This window comes from Armigeres subalbatus, chromosome 1 (assembly GCF_024139115.2).
Source record: "Armigeres subalbatus isolate Guangzhou_Male chromosome 1, GZ_Asu_2, whole genome shotgun sequence".
NCBI lineage: Eukaryota > Metazoa > Arthropoda > Insecta > Diptera > Culicidae > Armigeres > Armigeres subalbatus.
In genome coordinates, this window is record NC_085139.1 from 116,581,057 (window position 1) to 116,600,780 (window position 19,724).

Sequence of the window (19,724 nt, forward strand, 5' to 3'; positions counted from 1 at the left end):
GCTATCGCATCACAGGTAAACTCCCGAAACGATAAAGGTTGTCAAGAAAAAATCTCATCCTAATACACAGCAATACCACAGAGGATTGTTTATTATGCATAAGCCCCCATTTGGTGTGCACTTCGTGCGTCTAGGCAGAAGTTGCCCTCTACAACACCTTCTCTCCGAATTCAGCATCGACGTTTCTCAGCCTGTAGGGTGCATTGCTGAGCGGTACTCCCCAAAGACTGCCACTCCTGACGCATCTTCTACTGCTGACAACCCCTGGTTTGGGATGAAAATGGCCAAACAGCTTCAATAAAAGTGACCTTACAGTATGAGATGCACGGAGTACCGCCCAACGGTGTTTCTGCGGGCTGAGAAGAGAATCAGCATTTAGTTGGAGAGATGAGGAGTCAGAGAGGTCGACTTCGGGTTAAATGCACGTAGTGAATAAACCCAATAGGCACTCACTATGTATTTAGTTCTGCTTAATTGATGACCAAGGGCATCGAGTGGCTTCTTACCGGGAGCTTACTGTTATCTTTTTTTCTGGCATTTACTTTGTTCGCGAGTATAGGACAGAAAAAAACCACGTTCACGAACAAAAATCACGGTTACGAGTATTCGTAGACTCTTTGGCCAAAATTGTTAAATCGAATTTCCGATAGACGCTATAAATGTAATTGGTGCTCAACTATTTGTGGGAAACTTGCTTCATAGCCGTAGAATGTAGTTTTACAAACAACCCGAAAGACTTGTGAAGATTCACGAACATTTTTCGATGTATTGTCGGTGTCTGTGCGAGTAGATGATGAGGATAAATTTTGTAAGAAAGATGTTTGCAATTATTTGGATATGTCTTCCTCTCGTCGTTTATACCGAACTAGTTTATTTGTGGACGCAGTAGCGCCCGTAGCAAGTGTTTTTTTCTTTTTTTTCTTTCAATATAAACGGTTCATTAATTCATGCATTAAAAAAAATCAAAATGTTCAACGTCTGTTGTCTGTGATTTTTTCATCAAATGCTATGTCTGATTGTCTAAAGTTGTCACTGGTTTTGTTTTCTGCATCTGATAGTAAAAACGAATTGAAGTGTCAAGTATTTTATTTTTGTGCGAATTAACCCGCATGCTGCGTCTGGTTGGCTAGTCACCGGACAGACAAACAGGGCTATTATATATAGTATTATGAAAATCAAATTGTAGTTCCTGTATGTCTTCATCTCACAACTTACTAATATGCAGTCTATGTATTTTTGTGTCTTTTACGTGTTTCTGTGATCATGATGTAGAGGACTTGAAAATAAAAAAAAATTTCAATAATTTTGAAAACCACCCTGAATCCATCTCCGAGTCTCACGCTGGTCGCAAAATGTCCATGTGTACATACTTTGCGGTCCGTTAGCAGGCATCAGAAACAAGATGAGAAACAATGTTGACGATTCTCTCGCTCCCCTTTCCTACTCTCGAGAGACATGGGGCGGCCTGGGGTCCAAAGTCCGATCTCCGTGGTGTCGACTTACTGGGAGCTTTTGAGTCGGCTGATCAGATGCCGCTCAATGATGGTTCACCCACGTTTTTCAACGGCCATTCGGTCACTGCTCTCGATGTGACCACTTTCAGTCAATCTATTCTCTCTTCACTCAAGTGGGAAATGTCTTCGGACTTTTTTGGGAGCAACTACTTCCCAATAATGGTCACTAATCATGCCTTCCCTCCTAACACCTCCCGACCGAGTAGCACAACACACACTGATTAAGTTGCAGTAACTTGAATGTAACCAAATTTGATTGCATACGGGTTATTGTAACATCTTTATTCTTTATTCTTTATTTGGAGCAGGGAAAAGCCCGCTTGAGTAGAGCAAAATCTCTTCCTCAAGCGGGCGCAAAACCTCCTCTTCTTTTATATCAACAGAAATTACAATTTCCAACAGATACAATATTTCTTAAGACAATTACAATTTTAATATTAAAAAATACTTAATGTCTATTCTGACTGACTATTTATCAAAGGGTGTTTGTGTTAGAAGCGGCAAGTATTCGGCAAAACTTTTTCCGAAGATTGGGACGAGAAAGGTGAAAATCAAATTCAGTAGCACATCGATTGAAGATACGGCTCATACTAGTGAATGGCTCGTAATGTCCATAATTTGTACGAGCACCCTGGAGGAACAAAAAAGAACTGAACCTAAGCTGTCGACAAGGCGCATTAAGGTTCAAAAGAGAAAGCAAATAGGAGGAATCAATTTTTGATTGAAGAAGATCGGAAATAAATAAAGCCCTTGATATATCCCGACATCACATCTCTACAATATGTGTGTTGCACTGTTGCACCAAACACTGCAAGGTAAAATCTCGAATTCTCAAATCCCATCGGGGATTCATGCGTGTGAAAAATCCCTTCAGAATCATGGAACAGAGAACCGCTCATGATTAGAATTGCGACTTGCAGCATTGCTTGATTTTTACGTGTTCTTCATTGACGATTACATTGAATAAACTTTTTTCGCTTAAAACAATGACTAATAAATCCATATGTATATAAAACAAAAGTCTCGATTGCGTGTTGACGCTTTTTAGAGCGAAATCATTTTTCGGCGAGTGAACGAAGCGATGCGATTCGGCTCGAGAAACTCAAGCGCGATACTCTCCTCAGAGTCGGAAGCGAGTTAACTTGTGCATTAAGCCTCGATGATTGCGATTTGAGTATGATTCTATCAAGATTGGTTGCTTTGAAATGGCCACTATGGCGGTGCGATGCCAGCGACTGGGAAGCCAATGATCACCACCTTCATCAAAACTATCCGAGTCCAACAAGACTTCTTCTATGCTGCTGGGGCGTCTTTCTCACAAACCAGCTGCCAGCTTAGATGTAAAGCTTTTCGTTGGTGGTCGGATGCAACGCGTCGAATGGAAAAGCGCGAAAAAAAGGACTTCCGATTCCCTAGAAGACTTCTTGCCAGTCATCCAGGAGAGGTAAGTGCGTTGCAAATATACAGAGGAAAACATTACGAGTCCCGTGGGAGAACTTTCTCGACTCCGTCAACTCCACACAACCCGCGGCCGAACTGTGGGGAAAAGTAAACGCTCTCCGTGGCAAGCGAAGTTTTCTCCCCCACCTTCCTTGACATTGAAAACCACGCCTTATACGACCATCCGTAAGTTGCCCTCGCAAAGTATTTAGCTTCGCTTGTCTTGGTAGGCTATCCAGCCGAACTCCAGAGGTTCATCACCATCAGATCCTTTTACCTCGAGAACTTCCAAGTCCCACCGGATTTATCGAATTCCTCATTCAACCAGCCTTTCTTTGCTGTCGAGCTATCATTCGCCCTCGCCAGAAGTAACAAGAAATCCTCTGGTCCAGATGGAAGAGGGTACCCGATGATCAAAAACCTTTCCCTGCCCGCTAAGGCCCTATTACTAGAGGTGTGCGCCGGTCCGATATTCCTCGGCGGCGGCGTTCATCAAAATGTTGGTCGGCAGCGGCGGCGTTTTCGGCATTTTTTTTGCATTTTTCCGGGAATTTTTCAAGACAAAAAATTTCAAAGGGAGAATCTTTTGAATTTCGCATGAAAAACCATATGAACTTTTTCAGAAAATTCAGAAAAGTTTTTTTAAATTTAAAGCTTCGAGAAATCTTTGAAATTATCAAGAGAAGCTCTTTAGAACTCCCAAATAAAATTGTTTGGAATTTCTGCATAATATTCGTCGCAATTTACATCAGAAACTTCAGAATTTCCACGAGAAATTAGACTTAGGCTTTGGTCCGATTCGCGAATTAAAATCAAATTAAACTTAAAAGTGACAGTTCGAAAATTATCAAATCCTCCAGCCATAAGAATGGCTGGTGCTAACCAGCAAGACCAACAAAACATCTATGATAAATGATTCAATATCTGTCAAAAAAAGCTTGCTCTGCAAGCAGGGCTATTTGAAAATTATTGAACTGTCATTTTTAAGTTTTATTTGATTTTAATTCGCGAATCGGACCAAAGCCTACAGGAAAATCTGCTGAAATTCACAGAAAGTTCCTGGTGAGTTTCTGTTGAGCATTTTTCGAAATTTAAACAGATAATTCTTCATAATCTTCATAATTGTAGGAGTGTGCGGCTGGTAGAATGTGTGTTTGGTATGGCCAACGATAAAACATTAAATTCTTAAGAATTTCCACGGGATATTCTATGAAGTTTTTAAAGAAAATTATCTGGAATATTCACGAGAAATACTCCGGAATTTTAACGGAAACTACTTTAGATTTTCCGCGGAAATTTTCCAAATTTTGATTGCAATAAATATCAACGGATGGAATTATTTAATTTCTACGGAAAATTCTTTGTACAGTAAAACATTCGATAACTAAAAGTCATTTAACTGCGATGCTTTTAACTGCAAGTCGATAGTTACAGCAGTTTTGCGATTTCAGACAGCTGAACTTCAAAACGATGTCAAAATCAACGGCATTCGCTAACTGAAACGAAAACATGTTACAGTTATTGAACAACTATTGTCCGAACGAATTTCATTGGCCGAAAGTGACATACGGCCGAACTGGTAATTTGGTCGAAAAAGTTGTTTGCCCTAACAGGTCGTTTGGACGAAATGATCATTTTTCCGAATACGTCCTCATATATTTGGGCCGAATGGCTCTGACAATTCTCTATTCGGTCAAACGACTTTTTCGGCTGAACGGCATTTTCAGCCAAATGACCTGTTTTGGCAAACAACTTTTTAAAGTCCGGCCAAATGTTCCTTTTAACTGTACGTCGCTTTCGGCCAAACTACAAAATGATAACAGTTTCCGTTAAACGTTTTGTTTTGCTAAATGGTATTTGGCTAGATGTCTTTTAGTCTCAAGGCCAGTATCGACCTAAAAGTACAAAATTGACAAAAAGGCCACTCCGCCAAATGAGTGGCCATTTTGGACTATATTACCCGTTCAGTCATTTATATTTGGCCGTATGATCCGTTGGACCAAATGACATTTTTGGCCGAATGGTCCATTCTGTTAAAAATCCATTTCGCTCAAACAGTATTTTCGGCCAACGACCAGCTCGGCCATCTGTGGCTTTCGGTCAATGGAATTTCCCAAGAATTTCTTATCCAAAATAGAAAGAACTTTCTGGAGAAATAAAAAAGGCATTTTTCCATTGTTTTAAAGTTGGTTATGCCAAACTAGCCGTCTAGTGATGAACTTATCCCTGCGAAAAAATCACTCTAATAAAGAATAAAAAACTAGCCGTCTTAATTAATCTAGATTACGAAAGTCAACGTTAAAGCATCCCCAGTCACAATTTTCTGTGTAAATTTCAAAGAATACTCAACAGAAATTCAGTAGGAACTATCCGTGGATATTCTGAATATTTTCCTGTAGAAATTTGGAACAACTTCCCGTGAAAACTCTGAAGAGATTCTCATGAAATATTCCAAACAATTTTCCCTGGTGAATCCAAAGAGCTTCTCTTGATGATTTGAATTAGTTCTAGAAACTTAAAAGTAGTACCCGTGGAAAACCTGAAAATAATTTCCAAATGTATAGTCTGGACAAACTTGACGAATGTTTTGGAGAAGTTCATCAAATTGCTGAGGTGAAATTAAAAAAATTCCAAAATGATCAATTCAGCCGAACGACACTTTTGACCGAATGTCTATTTCGGCCAAATGGGCCTCTCGACCAAACGACTATTTCAGCCAAAGAGTATATCCGGCTATTCGACCGATAAAACCGATTTTTTCAGCCAAAAAAAAAACTGTTCGACGAAATGACATTCTCGGCCAAATCACTTTAGGATAGGTACCCTAGCAAAGTCTGAAAACATAATGAGGGCATATAGAAGACATATTTTGATTTTGACATTAAATTAATTCATAATTTGTTTTCAAATATGAATCATCATGATTGATTGCATATTTTGATCTCATTTTGCTGTATATATAATATATTGAATATATTAATATATATTAATATATGAATATATTGAATGATATGACATTAAACTGTGTATCAAAATTAGTTTTCGATTTACTCTCATCGACTGCAGGAATAGCATAGACAAACAGACAAAATACTCATGGAATTCTTATCGTTCACTGATTAACTGGTCAATTTTAATAATCATTTGTTGTTCTGAAAACTCATATGTGAATATCTACATTATGTGGAAAATATTGATTTGAAAATGTATTGTATAAATGTATTCGATGGGACTCAAACCCACGACCCTCAGGGTTTGACATTTTCTCACTAACGCCATCTGGTTCGTGATTTGACCAACTAAGTGACAACAACAGATGTCGTTAGTGTTTGTACGACGATGAATTTCATGAGTGAATGTCCAATTAGTTATGTCTGTTTGTTTGTGGGAATAGTTTATGATTTGATGGCACAGTAAGATTTTTCTGCTATCCGTTTTGTTATTTTAACCGTTAAAACGACCAAAAAGATATCGAATTAAGTAAACATAATCGATGATCTCACAACATTAAGGTCAAAAGTGGCGGCGTGGCGCGGCGGCGCACACCTCTACCTATTACTGGGTCACTCCTGACGGATTCCAAATTTCAAAGTGCTCGCGTTTTCGGGGGCACACCACTCGATACGGAAGCAACGCACAACTGTCATTTTTAATATTTCACGCATGCTGCGACGCAGCAAAGCTAAATCAACAAAAATGACAGATGTGGTTATTACTAAGCATATGCGGTATTTCGAAAAATTTCGTTTCAGGTTGTTCGAAACGAAATTCCGCGGAATTTCGCGGAATTTTAGGATGGCGAAATCGCATTTCTTGATTTCGTTTCGTTTCGTAAAATTACAAAAATTTCGCTAGAAAAAACTAGCTTCTAACGAAATTTAACGGAATTCCGCGGAATTTCGAAACAAATTTAAACTTAAACCATTCTTTATATTACCAAAAATCTTGGCTGCGCCGCTGAACAAAACGTTAAGTTGTTTTCAAAACTTTACTGCCGCTAACCGCAAGTCGAGCACATCTGTATATGGATGCCCATATACAGATGTGCTCGACTTACGGTTAGCGGCAGTTTAGGTTATACAATTTTTTTTATTAACGCTTACTACATAACCCCATTTTTAGTAAACAAATACGCATTCTATAAAACGTCTTCAGTGCTTACAAGTTTCAAATTTATATTTTGTGATATTTTTTACTATTTGTACAATATAAATGCGGAATCGATCGTGTTGCTGCTGGTCATGGGACGGCAGCTAGTCCGGGAGAACGCAAAGTGAAAAAAATCTACCTCGCGTAGCAGAAATTTGTTTATCCAGTGTACAATAGATCTTGTAGATGCTGATGACGTCAGCTAGTGTGGGAGAACGCGAAATGATAAAACTAATGTCTGCATCGAAGAGCACAGAACTATTTTGTGCGGAATCGATCGTATTGTATAGAAGCTTATTAAACGAAGCACATTGAATTGGGTTGGATTGATTTGAAACACAGTTTTCGTCTTCTTGTTTTCAAAATAACCCAGGGCCTTCACATGAATTACCTTCTCTACTAACCAACGATTTCTTTCCTGTAGCGCTCACGGAGATGCAGAGCATTCTTCGGTCTTTTATAACAGCGGTTCTAGACTTGGGGTACATGTACCCCTGGGGGTACTTTCGCCGGGCCCAGGACCTCGGACGAAATGCTTAATGGCGTATGAATTACAATTTTAATCCAAACTTATTGATAAATTTTTGTATTTTTTTATTTCTAAACTTTGTCTTGTATATAATAAGGTAAAGGATGTATTTTGGACAACCCTTGGGGGGCTCTTATTTTGGACCACAAAGAGGAATTTGCACTCAGTGGTCCAAAATATGAGCCGTCGAACTGGTGGTCCAAAATATCTCCCTTATCCTATGCATGGCGATCAGTAAATCATGCCCTATTGAATCTTGTCCTCCACAACCAGTACAGAGATGTGGGACAAAAGATCAAAAGGGCAAAACCTCGAATGAACAAATTAAAAAAATCTTCTATGCAATCTACCGGGTCGAAACAGAATGTTGAATAATATGTTAAGAATATGATTCTTAACTAAAATCTAGAGTCTACAGATTCGAAAGCCTCTATTTGAAAGACATGAAGACTTTTTCCCGAAAAGCTCAGTTGCTACGCTTCTCGGAGTCTTCCTTCCAAGCAGCTCGGAAGCCACCTTTCAAGTGACCCGGAAACATCATTTTAAGATGTTCAAAAAATTTCTTCTGAAAGGCCCGGAAGCCAAGCTGTTTTTCCAGATATTTCCTTTTACTTCTGCTTCTCTTAAAAGCCTCGGATCTTTAGGACATCAGGGACTCGGAAGGGATTTTTGAACAGGCTCGAGAGCCGCATTTTAAAAGGCTCGGAAGCCTACTCTCATGAGGGTTGGAAGCCTCCTTTCTAGAGGCCCGGAAATCTTCTTTTAAGCTTTCTTCTTTAAACATTCTTTTTTTCCTTTTCTCCTTCTTTTAAAAGGCTCGGAAAGCTCTTTTCAAAAGGCTCAGAAGGCCGGGTCGGGTCGGGTCGGAGTTCTTCTTTCAAGATGCTTGGAGCTAAGTCTCAAAAGAACCCTTTCAAGAGGCTCGGAAGCCTCCTTTCAAGAGGCTCGGAAGCGTCCTTTCAAGAGGCTCGGAAGCGTCCTTTCAAGAGGCTCGGAAGCCTCCTTTCAAGTGGCTCGGAAGCCTCCTTTCAAGAGGCTCGGAAGCCTCTTTTCAAGAGGCTCGGAAGTCTCCTTTGAAGAGGCTCGGAAGCCTCCTTTCAAGAGGCGCCTCCTTTCAAGAGGCTCGGAAGCTTCCTTTCAAGAGGCTCGGAAGCTTCCTTTCAAGAGGCTCGGAAGCCTCCTTTCAAGAGGCTCGGAAGCCTCCTTTCAAGAGGCTCGGAAGCCTCCTTTCAAGAGGCTCGGAAGCCTCCTTTCAAGAGGCTCGGAAGCCTCCTTTCAAGAGGCTCGGAAGCCTCCTATCAAGAGGGTTGGTAGCCTCCTTTCAAAAGGGTCGGAAGCCTCCTTTCAACTTTGACTTCGAAAAAGTGAAATCCGAACTGCGTACATAATGTAAAACCAATTCAATCAAAATTCCGCGGAAAGAAAATTGAAATTTCGTTTCGTTTCGAAAAATATCGAATCAAATGAACCTTGATTTCGTTTCGTTCCGAAGTTTCGAAAGTAAATCCATATTTCGTTTCGTTTCGATCCGAAGCAACATAGACATTTTAAATTTCGTTCCGTTTCGTTTCGTTAGGAAAAAGTGTGTTATCGCATACCCTTAGTTATTACCTGGTTTATTGCAACTTTCAGATGGTCGATGGGGTGGCCGGTGTGTCTATCTGCCGAATGCGGCCGGAGGGTCCGGATAGAAATGTAATTGCGGCGGACGAATGCGGTTGACAGGTACCGTTCAAGTGCGGACGGCGATGGTGGCGGGCGAGTATAACGGTCGATGACTATTGCCGACAGGCGGCCAACAAATGCGGCTCGAGGATGGATGACGAGGGCGGCTCACGAGAGCTGTGGATGCTGGTGCCAGTGACTGGCGCTGGCGATCGGCGAGGCGGATGGATTGCCGCCAACGAGCGTTGCGCTTTCGACGATTGCGGCCAGATTGTGTGGCTCGAGAATGCCGCCGGTGATGGTAATCGGCAACGGCCGATGGATTGCTGCCGCCGTGGGGTGCTTTGCCGACGTTAGCGGTCAGCGTGCGCAGCTCGAGAATGCCGCTGGGAATGGTGATCGGCAAGACCGATGGATTACGGCCGCCGAGCGTTGCTTGGCCGATGATTGATGGTTTGCGATTGGCCACCGAGTGTGGCTCACGGTAGTGACCATGGGCGCTGGAGGCGTCGACCGGGATGGGCGCTGTCGGTAGACAAGGTGGACGGCAACGGCTGATGATTGCTGGCCGTTGATATCGGCCAGATGGTACGACTCGGGAATGCTGCCGGCGATGGTAATCGACAAATGCCGATGGATTGCTGCTGCCGAGGGGTGCTTGGCGTTCAGCGCACGCGGCTTGGGAATGCCGCTGAGAATGGTGATCGGCCTGACCGATGGATTACGGCCGCCGAGCGATGCTTGCGGCTTATGAATACGGTCAGCGGAGTTGGCTCGGAAAGCGATGTCAAGAAGTACGGAACAATCTTGCTGCGGAGGCGGCCTTGAAGACTCGACGGAGCTGTCTTAAAGGGCAATGATCCAGTGGAATCCCACGTGTTCTACCACAACGGTTAAAAAAACAGCACCACTACGTTTCACTCTCCAGCCAATTATCAACTAACTCTCGTATCCACTCACAAGCTATCTTCTCCCCAGCTATTATCTTCTTAGCTTTCCAACGCACGTTCCTGATTTCCGTCGCTCATAGCGATCGCACACATCGTTCGTGGGTGTCTTTGCAGAAATGCGTTTCGTAATGTCGATCACCCCATGCTAAACGCCTAAATTTCTAACGCTCCATATCGAACAAATAATTATAAATGTTACCTGTTGGTAACAAACTTGTTTTAAAATGTCTGAAATGGTCTGGTCCCTTACTACGGAGCATAAGGTAGTCGATCTCATCTAGCCCGGATAAGTATCCTTTGGGTTTTGCCAGTGAAAAATACAACTCGTCGAGCGAAAAAGCTTTAGAGTAAATGTTGTATTTTGGACATCTGAATATATTTTGGACTTTTGGTTATATTTTGCGTGTTTTTCGACTTAGCTTTCTTTAAATAAATAGGAATCATGTGTTTTTGGCCTCTTTCATAATCACATTTCTAACTACATTTATGTAACAAAATAAACAAAATATAGCCAAAAGTCCAAAATATATACAGATGTCCAAAATACCATCGTTACCCTATTCAACGGTTGATCAGCATTGAAGCCTCGCTTGAAGAGGCTCGAAAGCCTCATTTTGAGGCGCTTGGAAGCCTTCATTCAAGATGATCGGATACCTCGTTTCAAGTCTTCGGAATTTATCTATCACGGGACTTGGAAGCCTCTTTTTAAGAGGCTCGAAAGCCTCGTTACAAAAAGCTCGGAAACCACCTTTAAAGAGACTTTTATTTCAATAGGCTCGATAGTTTCTTTTCGTATGGTTCCGAAGACTCCTTTCAAGAGGGGCGGAAGCTTCCGTTCAAGAGAATCAGAAGCCTCTTTTCAAGCCAGAAGAATCCAAGCCAGAGAATCAGAAGCCTGCTTCCAAGAGGCTCGGAAGCCTGCTTCCAAGAGGCTCAGAACCCTTCTTCCAAGAGGCTCGGAAGCCTCCTTCCAAGAGGCTCGGAAGCCTTCTTCCAAAAGGCTTGGAAGCCTTCTTCCAAGAGGCTTGGAAGCCTTCTTCCAAGAGGCTTGGAAGCCTTCTTCCAAGAGGCTCAGAAGCCTCCTTCCAAGAGGCTCGTAGATGCTGAGAAGCGTCCCTTCAAGATGCTCAGAAGCCTCTCTTCAAGAGGTCCAGAATTTTTCAATATGTTCGGAGGCCTCCTTTCAAGACGGATGTCTTCCTTCTAGAAACTCGGAAGCTTCTCTTCAAGAGGTTAATTAGTCGCAAATTGCTTTCAGGAGGATTGAAAGCTTCCTTCCACGAGGCTCGAAAGCCTCCAAAAGTTCAAAAATTAATTTGAATCAGAAAGTTTCTCGGAATAACGAAAACTTCAGACAATTTTGTAGAGATCCATATATCTTGATGGTTTTGGGATTCGTTTTTAGTATATCTTATGAAGTACCCTTATTTTCATTTACAGCGAAAATAAAATAGTTTGAAGGAATACCTCTCCAGAAAAAGGTTGAGAAACACATATGTTTGTCGTACAGACATAAAACACAAATGTCATAATGTCACACATAAAGTCACACAAAATGTTACAAAAAACCTTTTCCAATTGAAATAAATTATTGCTGAAATGAAAATCAATAAAATAAAATATTGGGGCTCCTATCCCATGTGTATTATTAAGGAGCTTTCTATTTTTTAAATGCGATAGAAAGGTACCATCAGGTGGATGATTTTAGTAATAATAGTTATCGAAGTAATCTAATTTCGAAACTTGTAGACCAAACATACAGTGTCGATTCGTATTAATAAGCTGCAGTTATCGTGCAAAGCACGTTTCTGAAAGTCTTCATGACAACGTAATGTGAATGCCCTTTTATAAGGTGTTCATGTCTTCGTCACGTATTTGTACAAACATGTACTTTTATTTCAGTTAGTACAAATTCCACTGCCATATTGATTGAGATTGAAGTTCCCAAACGTCACTGCAACGAATGAAAAAATATCAGCTACTCACCGCCTCGTTATTATAACCATAGTCATGAAAAATGCATTAGCAAGTAATGCTCGCCCTTAAATACTTCTGTCACCTGGATAAGATTTAATGCAAGTTTTAATGGACGAAGCGTAATAAATTTCACTTTAGTTCCCAATTACCACAATCCGTCAATATTAAAAGAAAGCTCGCTCAGTCTATGTATGTAGGGGGAAATCAACCAAACTGTAAAAAAAACCATTCCCACAGAAAAAGCCCGAAGCGACATGGACCGCAACAAACGGAATTCCCCGAACGAACGGCGCGCGGTGGAAAATCAAATCACCACCGCCCGTAGGCCTCAAACCGGTCACCGTGGGGGTTGCCGCGATGTGCTCGGTTTGGCACGCGGTCAGTGAACGGTAGAAACGGAAGTCGCTCCCTCGCAAAAGCAAATCATAAAAGTGGAAAATAAATCGTTTCCATTTCCATTTTTTGTCGGATGGTAAACTGTAAGGTCCCAGCAGGGTGATATAAGGAAGGGTAAACTCAAAGCAAACATTCAGTTCATAAAGAAAGCTGGTGGGGAACATCGATAGAATATCGCAAAACCGCGAAAATTCAAGCCCTCTACGGGCAGCAGCGTTCGGTGGGTGGGAACCAACAAACGGAATAATCGATGGAAAATGTATAAATCCAACATTAATCTTGGACGGCGAGAGAACCGGTGACATAAAGAACGTGGTTTAACAATCATATTTCACCGCACTGATTGCTTTCGGGTAGGCTCCACCAGCGTGGATAATTTGCATCTTTTGACATTAAGAATAATGGCGAACAGGAATTGGTGGAGAGGACTTTTGTTGTACAATGAATTTTATGGAACAACGAAGGCAAAAAATAATATGATGCCGGCAAGTAACACCAGAGTCCAAGGTAGTTAACTTGAATCTAAGATCAAAAAGAGTGCCGTAATCCAGGGACAAATTATTATTCTTGATCATCGGAGCGGGGGGAGGAGGGACCCTAGGCGCGATTATTACTGACCTGGATTCGTCATCGCCATTCTTAAAAAAAAAACAAAATACCAGCTTCAAAAAGGTTTTCATCAGCAATACATTACAATACTGCTACTCGAAACAGGGGGTAATCAATTCATAAATAGTGCAACTGTTAATTGATGTTCAGTTGATTCGTAGTGAAAGCCCTCTAATTGTAGTTATATACCAAGGATATTTAAGTTAGCTTGAGTCTACTAAAATGAGGGTAGTTGAATTAGTTCGATGCATGGTAGAGCAAATAATGTAGCGTTTTCCACCCAACCAGCGGTTAGCAGATTTTAATACAGCTATACATATGAACCTTACAGAAACTGTATAATAATTTAGCATATACAATTTCGGGAGATTTTATTACAACTGTTGTATTGATATTTCACAGATTTGTATTATTTTAATATTTATTTATTTATTTATGAAATTTAGAACTTGAAACTACGATAACCGAACTTGAAAGGTCCAATAACCGAAAATAAACATCATTAGAGTCACGGATTATCCCCATGAAAAGGCGTTAGAAAGTCAGGGAGTGACAGCAAACGACGGTAATCGTTTACGAAAAACGTCATCAAGTTGACACTATATACATGGGCTTCTCCAAAGTTTGTATCCCTCACAATCTCACGGTAGAGAAGTTGAAGCGGATATGACATTTTAACTTGGTTTGCGAACAACGTACTTACGTACGAACTACGATCGTATTTGGCTGATCATAGAACGTAGGTAAGAATTGACTCAACATTTTCTCACTGCACCTTCGTTTATGAGTCTCGGAGCAGTGACGGGAAATGTCATTTCGATGTCATGGGACTAATTTGCTAATAACTTTTTTCACACATTATTTAAAATTATGTATTTTATATAAGCATGTAGCCCTCAAAGCACCCTATAACTTTTTCTAATAGGTCATTTCTCTAAATTTGATATTGACGGCGTGAGAGCCGAATAAGTGTCAAATGACATAAATGTCATGACATTCCGTGACATTTTTCTAATTGCGCTCTCGTGGCTTAGACTTTGTATTTGGAACAATGATCTGTTTGAAAAAGTTCTAGGATCTTTTAAGCATTAAATGTTAATAAAAAATCCGAAATGATAATAACTTTTGAAAAACAGTTATTAGCAAATTAGTAATTTCAATCCCACGACATTTTTTGACAATTTCCGTCTCTGTCTGGGAGCCTTTAATGGTAGCGTTCGAAGATATATTAATTCATCAGCAACCTAAATTGCAACCCATCCACTTCCGCCTTGGAACCAACACTGTTTAGAATGCCCGTTCTTCGTCAGCCAGATATATAGTTAACATAGTTTAGTTGATGATCAGCCCAATTTTTCCAGTCTCCCGTTTAAAAGGCACGAAAGCCGCTTCTATTGCTCTGCGATCGACACCAATGATGTCGATGTCATCCGTAAAACCAAGAAGCATGTAAAACTAGTTGATGATGGCACCGTTTCTTTGCACACCAAATCTTCGATCTTCTTTCCAGTGCTATGTTGAATAGCAGACTAGAGTGCACATCGCCCTGCTTTAATCCATCTAACGTCACAAAAGAATCGGATGTCTCATCAGATATTCTGACGTTCAATTTGAACCCATCCAGCGTCGCATAAACCAGTCTAACAGCTTTCCGGAAAGCCGTGTTCTAGCACTTCACGAGTCCGCAAGTTTGTAACCGTTCGCGAATTGTTTCGAGGTGATTTTAAAACACGGTGGCTTAAGCGACACTCTCGAAGAGAGACCACCGGTCGTGTTCTCTATTTGCCCGGCTTTTACAGACCCTTTACCTCTGGGGACTCTCGAACGGTCGCTGGCTCCAAAATTACTTACGCTTAATCTTTACTTCCCAACTTCCCACCTACCTGAACTCGCTCAACCCACTGAAAAGAGAACGGGAAGCAACTTTCGAAGCTAACTTTCAAACTGTAGCCATGGCAAACGCAATGGGAGTGAATTTTCCCAGCCCCGTGAAACGAAATACAACTAAAACTCAAGCTAACTTCTTCAAATTACTTAACGGCATTTATTCTCTAATTCGGGTTGGAGGTATCGGTACGGAATGGTAAAAAGAGCTAATCATGGCCATGAAATAACAAGCTCACATACCTGCGCAGGTTTTTGCTTCTCGATGATCTGATTCGTTGGAAGTACTCCGCCGAGAAGATGGCGACGATGTCCTCCGACCAGGTTGTGGCGATGGCGGCCGATTGGCTTTACCGCAGATGCTGCAGATTAGCGCGCAGCGATGGAGGTCGAGCTCGAGCGATATGGCCGAAACTAAAGATGCGGAGGGAGTGGCGGCTGGACGGAAGGCTTCCGATTTTGGAATCGAGAGTGGTCCGGAATAACCGTTCCCTCAAGCTAGTAGCTTCCTTTTCCCGACGACCCGGCTTCGCGTACCTTTCCGGTTCACCGAGCGAGGACTAAAAGGAAGACTACTAACCGTCGGTTCGGGTTCGGTCCAGCGTACGATTATTGGCGACGTGCGAGGACCGCACTCTCGGGAATGATCCACGGGAATTGACTTGGGGATCTTACCTTTGACGGTTGATTGGCGACCGCCGAGTTTTCGCTTTTCGACGAGCGACTTCACTCCTCCTCCGTTTAACTACCTTAACGCACGCTCGGGCCTTAACGCACGCTCGAGCTATCGATGTCCGTTGGACGAAATGGCGGACCCTGTAGACGCCACACGTATTCCCGTACCCGACTCCGGTCGAATACACAAAATCCAGCCCGTACCAAAAAGCGCAGTGCGCTGGAAAAGTCCAACGCGAATTCGTTTCGTTAACAAAAACTTTACATTAAACATTAAAATTCGTTTTACCTTTTTGTACGTTTCACTAACTAACACGGTGTTCGCGGTATTCAAAAAACACGTCCGCGAATTCGTTTCGTTAACAAAAACTTTACATTAAACATTAAAATTCGTTTTACCGTTTTGTACGTTTCACTAACTAATACGGTGTTCGCGGAATTCAAAAAACACGTCCTAATGACGTCTGCTACGTTAACTGTTAATTAAGAAATTTTATTAAAATAGACACAGAACAATTCACTCCAATCACACTTTACCTTTTAGTCAAACTAGCCAAAATCAACTTTAAATATCGAGTTCTTGTCTGAATTTTATAAAGAAACTTATCCTTTTGAAAAGTCGTCAATTATTTTATATTTGCGCCAAATAAATTTGAAATGGCGACAAAGAGTGCGCGCCTTCGTTAATTTCTATTTGGATAATAATTTAGTCAAGACACAAACCTCGTAATCGACATACAAATAAAAATTCAAATTTCTTTTCGTCCGGTTTGCAAATTATTTACGTAATGTAAAGTTCCACTATTTAATTAATTCCAAATAATTTTAATTTATGATTTTACTTAAAAAGAGAAAAACGTCATAAATTCTTATTTTAACTTAATCAAAAATTGATCGCAAAAACGTAAAACGTTACAAGTTGTATTCCCAAAGTTTTTCAAGGCTGTGTCGCAGAGTAAACATCTAGTGCGTTGTTAATTTTTTTCGTCATACTCCCGTTTCTTACGCCGATGAAATTTCTTTGGATTTCCATAGGATTCTTTTTGTGCCGTTCGTATTTTTTATTAACTCCTTCAGGAAATTGCTCAAAAAGTAGAGGGTCGTTTGGTAAAAGGCAGCCCATTTGGCCAAAATTAGCGTTTGGCAAAAAGAGTTATTAGGTCGAAAACGATGTGGTCAAAAGCCACATCAGCTAAACTGGTAATTTGGCCGAAAAAGCCATTCGTCCTTAACCGAAACGGTCTTTTGGCAAAATAAAAAGGGGCATCTGACCGAAAACGTTATTTGGCCGAATGGATCATATGGCCGAATATGCCATTTTACTCAACAAGTAATATGGCCAAAAATGTCAACCCTTTCGGGCAAATGGGCTTTTCTGCAAAACGAATTTTTCTTTTCAGCCAAATGACATTCGGTCAAACAAATGTTGGCAATGTGGCTTTCGACCAAACGGCTTTACCGCCGTCGTCACCAATGTCATTCGGTGAACAGCTATTTATTCAAATGCCAAATGGCTGAATAGCACGTGAAGGCGAAACTCATCGGTTATTAGGTCGAAACAGTTATTAGGTTGAAAATTGTTTGACCGAAAATGTGATTTGGCAGTAAACGACACACATTCAATGTCTGAGAAACTGCTCTAACAGAACATTTAGTCAAACAAAAAGTCGTGTCAAGTACAAGACACTAAAGACAGCCTTACTGTTGTGTGTGTGTGTACAAACTAACCCCCACTGTCTGGCAGTGATGTTATGGAAGAAAGCTGTTTGTTAAAAACAGTCAGATTTAATCCGGGAGTTAGAAAGTGCTAGCTCTACTGCAGCTCCAGTGACCCATTTCAGAGTGCCTGGTATTTCATGTCCACTCCGAGGTCACTATCACTAACAGTAAGCCCCGCCTGGTGATGCTACCTTTTATCAAATGGATAAAGATACCACAATCAAACTTCCGGATTCAAAAGTTATATGTAATATATTTTGAATCCAGCGCGCATTTAGTTTAATTCATTATATATCGCACTGAAAAGTTATACCTGAAAAATAGCATGGAATAAGCTCACCGGATAATAAATCCTTTGCATCCTTTGCAGAAATCTTGCGTATATCCGGGGGGACGCCTATTGCGTTTGCTCTCAACATTGCACTATTCAATAGGACGTTCAGGTGGCATAAGCGGGCACACCATAATCCGAAGTCAGTTGAACGGCGCGCCGCGGCTCACCGTCCATTTCCGATAGCTGCCTGGTTTTCGCCTGGATTTGGTTGATATTTTTCACAAATGATAGTAATATACCGAATATAATTGATTCGGAAAAGCACTTATAGGATAGTTCCCATATTTTTCATTTCACCCGCGAAACTGATCCGAAATTGGTATGTATTTGAAAAAAAAAAGGTTTGACATAAACTGCAACGGAGCATTTTTTTCATCCACACGCGAGCACAACATACTACGATCTCCAGGCATAAAAGGACACTAAAGACAGCCTTACTGTTGAGGTCGAAATATGTATCTGTTGAAAGTTACAATCAAGTGGTAGAATTAAATGGGATAGACCGAACTCGTTTTATGACAAGCCTGCCAATGAAGTTGTTTGGCCGCATGAGTCATACGGCCGAAAATGTCATTTGCTAAATAGGTCGTACCGCCAAAAATGTCAATCCATTAGACCACATGGGTCTTTCTGCCAAACGACCATGTCGGCCAAACAGCTTTTTTGGTTAAAGGACTTGTTCGACCAAACAACGTGTTTAGAAACATAATAAGTTCGGCAGAAAGACGTTTTCAGCCGTTTGTTCTTTTTGTTCGAATTATACTTGGGTTTCGGAGAAATGAAATATTCGGTTTTGTAACCTTTGGCCAGATTATTTTAGCCAAACGGCCTTTCCCAGTTCAAAAAATTGATATCAACGAGAAATCCCTTGGATTTCAAAGGTTCTTGGAAATTTCCACATGAGCTGCTGGGAGAACCATCCATCGATTACATCGTGAAAATCGGACGACTGCGGTGGGCCGGTCACGTAGCCAGAATGTCGGACAGTAACCCGGAGAAAATGGGTCTCGACAACGATCTGACGAGCACAAGAAGGCGTGGTGAGTAGCGGGCAAGGTGGATCGATCAGGTGGAAGATGACTTGCGGACCCTCCGAAGAGTGCGTGGATGGCGACGTGTAGCCATGGACCGAGCCGAATAGAGAAGACTCTTATATACCACACAGGCCACTTCGGCCTTAGTCTGAATAAATAATAATAATGGGAATTTCCACGAAAATTCTTCAAAATTCCCAAAAGAGATTTGTCAGAGTCAAAGTTTTCACAAGAAATTGTTCGCAGATTGCCCTTGTTTGTGTTCAAACATTCTTGGGAAAATCATCGAAATTTACTTGGCGAATTTTCCGGAATGTGAACTTGAAATCTCCAGAAGTTCTTCGGAAAATTCATCCCATATATTTACTCAAGATATTGATGTCAATTTTCTCTAGAAGATCTTCTTAGTTTTACAGAAAGCTTTTCGATTTTTAAACGGTAAATTGTACGGAATGTTTAAGGAAATCATTGGAATGTTCACTAAAAATTCTCTGGTGCTTCAACGGAATGTTTTGGGGATATCAATCGGGAAGTCTACGGAAGTTCCGCTGGTTCTTCGAACTGGAAAAATCGATTGACTTCTACGAATTCGATTCGGCGTGGACAATTGAAGATCAGCGATGTGACAGAGTTTAAATGGCGGTACGTTGATGCAAAAATTTCGGCGGCGGCGTGATGTTAAAAACAGCCGGCGGAGGTGGCGTGGCGGCGCACCACTCTGCCTTTGTTGCTGTTTTATTGACTAGCTCGTGGTAATTTTGGATTGGATTTTCGTAGCCACCACATGCAATGGAATTTTGTGCTTTGAACAAAATTACTGTAAAATATTGATTAAAATGTCAAAAGGTT

The 19,724-nt window shown here is 41.2% G+C and overlaps 1 protein-coding gene across 1 annotated transcript in view; it reads left to right on the top strand.

Annotated features, from left to right (window-relative positions):
* Window positions 1-19,724, top strand: part of LOC134204983 (uncharacterized) — a 712,198-nt gene that overhangs the window by 646,393 nt on the left and 46,081 nt on the right. The gene's annotated exons all lie outside the window — the stretch shown is intronic.